Source organism: Buceros rhinoceros, unplaced genomic scaffold, assembly GCF_000710305.1.
Source record: "Buceros rhinoceros silvestris isolate BGI_N320 unplaced genomic scaffold, ASM71030v1 scaffold12529, whole genome shotgun sequence".
In the NCBI taxonomy this organism is placed as follows: domain Eukaryota; kingdom Metazoa; phylum Chordata; class Aves; order Bucerotiformes; family Bucerotidae; genus Buceros; species Buceros rhinoceros.
In genome coordinates this window covers 43385-51793 of record NW_010432161.1, presented here as the reverse complement: position 1 = coordinate 51793, position 8409 = coordinate 43385, and the positions used below count along the sequence as shown (strand labels likewise).

The following is an 8409-nucleotide window of genomic DNA, read 5'->3' as shown; positions in this document are numbered from 1 at the left end:
AGAAAAAGGTCAGTGGCACTGGGGCAAGCAACCCTATATCCAGATGCCTGTGCTCGTGGCAGTGAGTGCTGTTTGCATTTTGGGCGGGTGGCGGGGAGAGAAGACAGAGGGGCAGTCTGGTCTAAATCTATGTGGAGTCAACAAAAGAAACAGTCTGCCAAACAGAGGACAACTTTTGGGGCCAGGAATCTGCTGTTTGCCCTGGCAGCTTAGGGAAGGGGGCTATAAAAAAGCCAGGTGAAGGGAGAAAGGAAGTGGAAGGGGTTTGTGGAGGCAGCTAAAGAGACTCGCTCAGGCCAGTAACAGCTTTGATCTCTAAGATAAAATTGCTTGCTTCTAGCTTCATGCAATTTTCCTGACTTGCTCTGTGTCTGCAGAGAAAAAGGGCAAGAGACCCCCACCCCTTTCTCCAGTGAAGGAGCAGTTTTGATGTCCACGCCATGCCCTGCTTGATCTCCACTAGAACATGGAAACCAGGGTGCTGTGGGAGCAGACCACTAAGAGAGAAAGCAGTTTTGTGCAGGGGACTGTGAGCTCTGCCGCCACTTGGGCAGATGGCATTTGTGAGTGGGATGCAGGCCATCCCTCCAGGAAAGGCATGTTACCTGCTGGCAGCAGGGGAGTAGGGGGTCAGGAGCAAGAAGAGATGTGTTTCACCAGTGCTGACACCAACATGCTGGAGCCTTGGGTCTGCCAGCTGTTCCAAGCTGTAGCTTCTCTCTGGAAAGTCACTGCCAGTTTTTTCTTGCTTCCTGCAGCAGCTGGCATGTTGCTAAGATAGCTTTCCTGCCCTTTGAAGACCTCTTGAACTGAATGTTCTTCTCACAGCAGGGCCTGAGGGTGGATGTGCTATGCACCAATGCAGAGAGGCAGTGAGGAGAGAGGTGAAACCAAGGGTAATCGAGGACGTATGTGAGAGGAGGTGGCAATACAGGGATCTCTTAGGTGGGCTGCTTCGCTGCCTTCAGCAAAGGACTTGGAGACTTCCATGTGTCCCCTCTGAGCAAGAGACTCACAGCAGGGCTCTACTGCTTGGAGCATCTCAGTAGCTGTGCCCTGAGAGTCCTGTGAAGAGTCTTGCTGAGATGCTGGGGCAGGCACCACTAACCTGCCATGCTGCTGGACAACTGCTGGTTCAGACTGCCCAGGCTAGTCCTGGACACTGGAATTCCTAGATTTCATTAATTCCTTTTTCTGGTGAAGTCTCAGTCTGTGAGTCTTTGTCAAAACCATCCTCTTCCCTTCTGCACCACAACACACCCCCACCCCACCCCGAAAGCACAGAGTGCATATGTCTTGGTGATGGGCTGGAACATCCAGAGATACCTGCAGAGTGTCTGGACTTCCTCATGTGGAAGGTACTAGAGAGGGCACCTTCTTGCCAGCTCCTTGTGAGAGACTTGAGATGCACTTGCTGCCGAGACACACCGTGACGCAAGTGAGGGAGCTGGAGAAGCACCACTGAATACCCCCAAAGGGGTCTGTTTCCCTGAGATGGGATAGACCTTGCAGCAATGAGCGAGCCTTTGGTAGCTGTCACAGCATGGGGAGCACTGAGCAAGGTCTCCGTGCAGAAATCAGCAGGGCTCTGGAGCTCTGAGAAGGAGTTCGTCTTCAGCTCTCCCTTCCTGAGCGGTGAATCCAGGGAACGCGCTGGCAAGGGAGTCCTGCCTGCCTCTCAGCTCAGTGAGCGTGGTCAGGGCGGGGAGTCCCCCTGTTCACCCTCCTGTTCCTCTTGGGACTAAAAGCTGTTTGCTTTTCTTAACGCCAGGCCATCTGGGGGGGCAGCCCAGGAGGGGTCTGTGTCTGCAGAGAGCAGCTTATCAAGGGCAGATCAGCGGGCACTCTGAGGACAGATGTGGAAGTTGAGTGTGGGGTCTTTCAGCTGGCTCACTGCTGCGCTGAGTGCCTCCTTCAGTGATACCCGCTTACTGCGTGCAGGCTACAGCTTTTCCCTGCGAGGGCTCTTCCAGTCGAGGCTGATGGAGCATCTTGTCTCTTACACTGCTGGAGAGCTCTAAAGGGGTTCTGGAAGAGCCACCGAGCCAGGAGATTCTGCTGTTGGGCCAGCTGTCTCTTCCTATCCGCTGCCCCCAAAGCCCGAGCATCTCCACTAGTAGTGGTTCACTGTATGAGTCTCTGGGGACCAGGCTGAAGGCTCCTGGGACATGTTGGTAGCTTCTCGTTCTGTTTTTCCGCAGCAGTTGTGGGGTTTAATCTGTGTTAGCCTGGGTGTCTCTTAGTGCCCTGGGAGTCCGTGCAGGACTCATGTCATGTCTGTGCAGAAGGCCTCTCTTTTGAAAGGCTCCTGCGCTGGCCGCTGGGACGGACTGAACCACTGTCGTGTCACTGCTCCTCCACCTGTGCCTGGCTGTTGTCTCTTGCTTCCTGCACAGATCTAGGCTCTCTTGGGCAGAGGCTGTTCATCTGCTCTGTGTTTGTGCAGCGTACCAGTGTCTTGATTTAAGACTGAGCCCACCATGCACCACTGCAAAGCCAGTTATTAGCAGAGGAGTAGCCTGTGATCCCAGGAAGTGCTAGCAATGGAGATGGCCAGAAGGAGGAGATGACAGCCCCAGAACAAGTTTCTTCTCATCCCATGCAAGCTGATGTTATGTTTTGAGGCATGCGAGTTTTGTATCCTTTAGTGTTTCCAGCCATTTTTGTGTGGTTGTGTGTGTCCCGTGGACTTCACGGCTGAATCCTGCAAGAACCTTGTGTCCTGTGATACCTGGAGGCAGTGAGTTCTGTTAGTTAATGCTGTGTTGCCCAAACCCCTTCTCCTTGGACCGTGATTGTATTTATTGCTTTTTAGTTTCCATGGCAATTTCTTGGCTTTTTTATTAAGTGCATGTAACGAGAACCTGGCTGACCTTGTATACTGTCCATTTTCATGTTGTGTGCCTCTCGTTTGTCTCTCAGCACAGGAACAGTCCCGGTGTATAACCTTGTCGCTCCTCCAGTATTCCCAGTCCCAACCTTTATAACTCAGATGATGAAAGTTGAAGCCCCCCCATCTGACAGGGGCTTCATCAAGGATTTAAGGAATGGTATCTTGTAACTCGCCCTTGCTCGCTGTGCAGCCTAGCCACGCTTGTGTCCCGGGCTGAGCTGTCCCCTAAACAGCCAGACATGTCCCGAAGAGTGTTGTATGAGAGCTCTGTGGGCTCTGCAGCATGGCTGGAGATTGCCTTAGTCTGAGGATGACCCCAGGGAGCAAGCTTTCAGTAGTCTCACCTGTCTCCCACACTTAGTGCAAGTGCAGAATTGTAAGGAATTATGAGCTCCAGCATAATGTGTTGGTGGCTTTTCAGGGTGCCCTGCGACAGGAAGGTGTGATAGTGAGCAGCCGATGAGCAAAGGAGTGTGTGAATTGAATAATAGAAGTTCACTGTCAGGAGAGAATTTACCAGGCATCATCTGGGTTGGCTTCTTGATTCTCCTGCTGCACTATCCTGAGCTTTATTCTGCTCAGGTGGCCAGATCACAAGGGACCAGAGCTGCTCGGCTACAGCTGCTGGGCTGCATGTGGAGTCTGATGTGGCCAGCTGCACTGACAGTCAGGGGGTGATGGACAATAGCAATATCTGTGCTTTGGATGCAGACGTCTGTCCTTTTTTTTTGTTTGTTTGTTTGTTTTTTTGTGGTTCTGGGAGGGAGCGATGGTCAAGAGCACTTCATTTCACTGCTATCTGTGCTTTGGATGCAGACGTCTGTCCTTTTTTTTTGTTTGTTTGTTTTTTTGTGGTTCTGGGAGGGAGCGATGGTCAAGAGCACTTCATTTCACTGCAGGTGCCCTGTGGCCAGGCTGTCTCGAGAGGCAGAAAGCCCTCAACTGGAAGTCATGCAGAGCACTTAAAAGATGCAGTCCTGCCTTCTGCAGGGTTAGTGGGGAGCGGCACAACACGTGTGAGAATGTGATGTTTTGATGCGATTGGGGAGGCAGGTCTGTAACTTGTTGTGTGAACAAATTGTTACCGAGTCCTTTTTGAGTTGCATGTGGCTTGTTGTTGCAGTTATATATTAAAGGCAGGAAATGGTCCAAATCCCTTTCTAGGAATTCTGGAAGCATTAGCAGAGCTCGTGAAATGGGTTGTTAGAAAGGGTCCAAAACGCCTAACTCCAACGGGGTCTCAGAGTACTTGGCTTGCCTCTGGTTTCAAACATGCATCTACAAGAAACTTACAGCTGTACCACGTGCCCCCAAGATAGGTTGCTAGTGCCTGCAGTGCTTTGACTGAGACTAATAAATAATAATAAAAAAAGGTTAATACTGTCGAAGTATACTTATTCTGGTACCAAAGCCAACCAAATATCCGGTCAAGCATGAGGAGAGGCAGAGACCTTCATGCGAGGAGCACGAAGAGGCTGTGCTCCTCATTGGCAAGTGAGCGTGTGGGATTCACGGAGCGGACAGCTGGAACTTCTAACACACCTATGATGAGAGTGCTGGGCAGCAAATAAGACCGAGAGCACTACAGTGACAGCAGCAATGCTAATGATGTCCCAAGAACTCCTCCAGTGCACATGGGAGAGCACGTGCAGTCTGTGTGCAGCATGACTATGGCTACTGCGTTAAATAACAATCCAAGCCAAAGCCCAGAAGGAAATACCTATGATAATTGCTATCAGTGTTTAAATGGTGAAGTAATAGTATGAAGATGTGATACATCCTCTCAGCAAATTCATATTAAATTTTGCTTGGGCATCTAAAGAATAAGAAGACAAAGCTGCCTGAATTCACCACTTTTTTTTTCCCTCTTTTTTTGGGGCAGGGTGGGAAATAATGAGGAAGAAACTGCTTTTCCGGTTCTGTCTAGCTTCTTTGTCTTGCAAGTGTCCAAGGGTAAGACAGTCTCTTGTTATGGATTTGCAGAGTGTGTCACACAATCCAGTCTTGAATGGTAAAAAAAAATTTATTCCTGATAAGAAACGCTCTGCATAAAGCTCCTTACCTTTTTTTCTAGTTGTCAGTTTTCGGTAAAGAGCACACAGACCAGCGTGAGGGTTCGTGACTCTCCACGGTATAGGCTGGCACCCATGCTTGCTGCAGTGTTTCTTCTGCGTGCTGCATCAGGGAATATTTTAGTGCTCTCTGTTACAGACTGAAATACGTCCCAGCAGGAGAGGCTGGGAGGGTGCTTCAGAGAACGGAGACAAATTTGTGAGAGAGGGTTTGAAATAGGTGGGAAAGAGAGAGAGAGGTGTTTCCATCAGGCAGGAGCTGAGGTGGACTCTTGCACCGGCTAGAATGAAATGGTGGGACAGGGCAAAGGGAGCACAGAGCGCTGAATGACCTCCTTTGTATTCTCAAGCACGGATAAGGAATAAACGTGAACACAACTGTTTGACATCAGCTGTCAAAAAACCTCCAAGCTGAGGTGTGTGGAGTGAGTTGGGAGAGGGACTAGGTCCTGGATGGGCAGCTCTGACAAGGTCGAGGTGATGTGGAGGATGCTAACGAGAATGCTTTTGCATGAAAGAAATTTTGCTTAGGAAGCTAGGGAAATGTAGGAAGTAGAACAAGTCAAGTAGGGTTTGGAACAACAACCACAAGCTCAATCAGACAGGAGCAATTACAGATGATTCCTCAGGAGGACAATCGAACGGTCACACAGAGCGACCACGTTTATGCTGCTTGTGCGACAAGAAGAAGAGCTCACTCACCTGCTGTTCACTGATGAGCTGTATCGGGGTGGAACTTACGTCCAAGCTTAGGATCCCTGAGCTGGAAAATCCAGGCACCTCTGTCAAAATTATGCAATAAGCACATGAGAAACTGGGGTGAGAAATCGCTGCTGGAGTGCTGCCAAGGAGGAGCCGCTGGGGCTATTCTCTCTGCTTGCCTGCCATCCTTTCCAAGGACTGACACTGAGCAGCAGCCTTCAGCTTGTGCTACGTTTAGAGGGGCTGCAGAGAAAAGAGTGATGGACAGAAGGAGGGCAAAAGATTTCAGCAGACTTGGGCTGCAGATGGCTCAGATCATCCCCAGGATGACTGGACTTCCACGCACCACTGTGCACTCCTCCCCTGGGTGTCTGGCCTGGTACAGGGGCTGGACGGGGCTACCTGGATTCTTGCAGCTGTTCAGTGGCAGTAGATCCCACCAAAGACGTGAGATGGCTGTCAGCCCCCCAGGGCTTCACTGTCTGCTGCGAGCTGCGTTGGTATCTAACCTGCAAACTGGAGCTCGTCAGCAAGGGAAAAGACCATAATACCTGCAGAGTCTCAGAGCACAAAGTTGCTTTTTCTCCCTTCTCTGCATGCTCCAGCTGCAGCTTCTGTTGCCTCCCCCTGCAAGTTTTGCTGGTTCCATCAGCCAAAACTCCTGCCTCTCCTTCCATGGCAAGGGCAATGACTATGCAGGCGCCTTCCCTAAGAAGTTAACCAGCTTGTGGTGTGGCACAGCACTGAAGAAGGCACCTTTAGGACCACGTGAGATCAGCTCTAGATGACGCCATGAGGACGCCAGATGCTCCAGCCAGGCTCCAGCTGTTGGCAGCAGCTCTTTGCAGCCAGGACTGGGTGTCTGGACTCCAGTTCTCTCTGAGCCACTTCTTCTGCAAAGGAATTGTTTTCTTGTGCCTGGAACATGAAGCTGCTGTGCAGTGGGAGGGAGAAGAGGCATGGGATATCAGGACAGCCAAAGCCTTTGAGACATAAGGCAGCCCTGGCTTTTACCACTCTGAATGTAACCAGAAGGACAGTGTAGACGAAGAGTTAAACTGCGTGACTAGTTATGGTCTCAGTCATTAGCTATCTAGCTATTATGTAAGCTTTCAAAAGGATTCTGCAAATCAAAGTGACAAAGTGCTTAAACCATTCTGTGGGTTGTGTGTGCTAGGTTCAAAGCAGCAGTACAGCGCTGGATCTTTTCTGCTGTAAATGTCCAGTGGGTAAAGCTGGGAAGGTGTTTTGTGTACATGGCTGCTGGAGAACTGGGGCAAAGCATGAGCTCCTTTACCGGCGATCCGTGCACTGAGGGATGGAGCACTTGTGCAGGATTTGCACCCCACTTCTGCCCAGTGTGCCGATGTGGAACTCCTTTCTGTGACTACAACATAACTGTGACCCTCCAAGCTCCATCAAGGTTGTTGGGGAAGCAAGTCCCATCAGGATTTGGGGAGGATGACGTCAGCTGGCTGCACTGTCAGGAGATTCAGACCGCTGATTCATAGAAGCTTAATAAATATTTAGTTCTTGCTTTAGGCTGCGTTGGGAAGTACAGGGGCTGTGTGTGATGATGACTTCCTCTGATGTTGTTCATCTGACCTGCCACTGGAGTCCTTGTGCGAATGGAAATGCTGTCAGGATTAAAAAAAGCACCACTGCTACGCTGTACCGTAATGCTCTGCTGTCTGAGGCCTGGAAGGGGGCATTCTTCTCACAACTCTCACAGCCCACCAAGGTTCCCACTCCATCTCTCTGTGTCTCTCTGCTATGGAGTCAGGAGGAAGAAGAGGCTGTTTCAAACTTACCTTTGACTAAACTGTCCAATTTCACTCGCTGCCGCTCACCATCACCCTCTGGCATTTTTCTGTTAGGTTGCAACACAGCATGCACTGGTGATAATGGGAGCATCTGTGCTTCCAGCATTAGTGTTTTCTTTCCAGTGTTTGCATTAAGTATGAGGAAAGGATGGCAGAAGGCAGTGCAACTTACCTTTGACTAAACTGTCCAATTTCACTCGCTGCCGCTCACCATCACCCTCTGGCATTTTTCTGTTAGGTTGCAACACAGCATGCACTGGTGATAATGGGAGCATCTGTGCTTCCAGCATTAGTGTTTTCTTTCCAGTGTTTGCATTAAGTATGAGGAAAGGATGGCAGAAGGCAGTGCAATGCTGAAATTACACTGATCTCAGTGTTCCTTCACAGCAGGGAGGTTGCAGGAGTTTCTGGGTGAGCACAGTTTGTTGCAATGGGCACAGACCAAGAACTCTTTTAAATGACCCAGTTGGAAAAATCCAGGCATTTATATGGTAGCAGTTCCTCTTCGGTGTTTACCTTTTTCTCCTTTCACGGTATCCCCTAGCCTTTGCAGGATGTAGTGCCAAGAGAGCCTCGTCTCTCAGAGAATGTGAGCTAATATATAGTGAACCATGTTTGACTCGGGCTGTCCATCCATTTCCCAGTAAAGAGTTGTCCACAAATACTGAAGTCAGTTGTAAGTGAAGTACAGCTTGTACAGTACTTAGGTAGCAAGGCATTTCAGCGACTGCGCCTGTGTCCTTTCCTGACATTTCCAGGCAGGAGGGAAAAAAAGCAGCGTGGTGGGAGGGGGAGTGCCTGGCGGGTAGAACAAGAGCATAATACAGGCATCTGGATGCGAGGGATGTCAGGTCAGAGCAGACCCTGCTGCCGCAGGGACTCGCTTGTGGAGGAGGGGGCGGCGAGGGGGAGCGGGGGG

General features: G+C 50.3%; 1 protein-coding gene across 1 annotated transcript in view; it reads left to right on the top strand.

Annotated features, from left to right (window-relative positions):
• LOC104500077 (ankyrin-1-like) overlaps positions 1-8409 on the top strand; it is a gene marked incomplete at its 3' end in the record, with an annotated part of 51682 nt that overhangs the window by 214 nt on the left and 43059 nt on the right. The gene's annotated exons all lie outside the window — the stretch shown is intronic.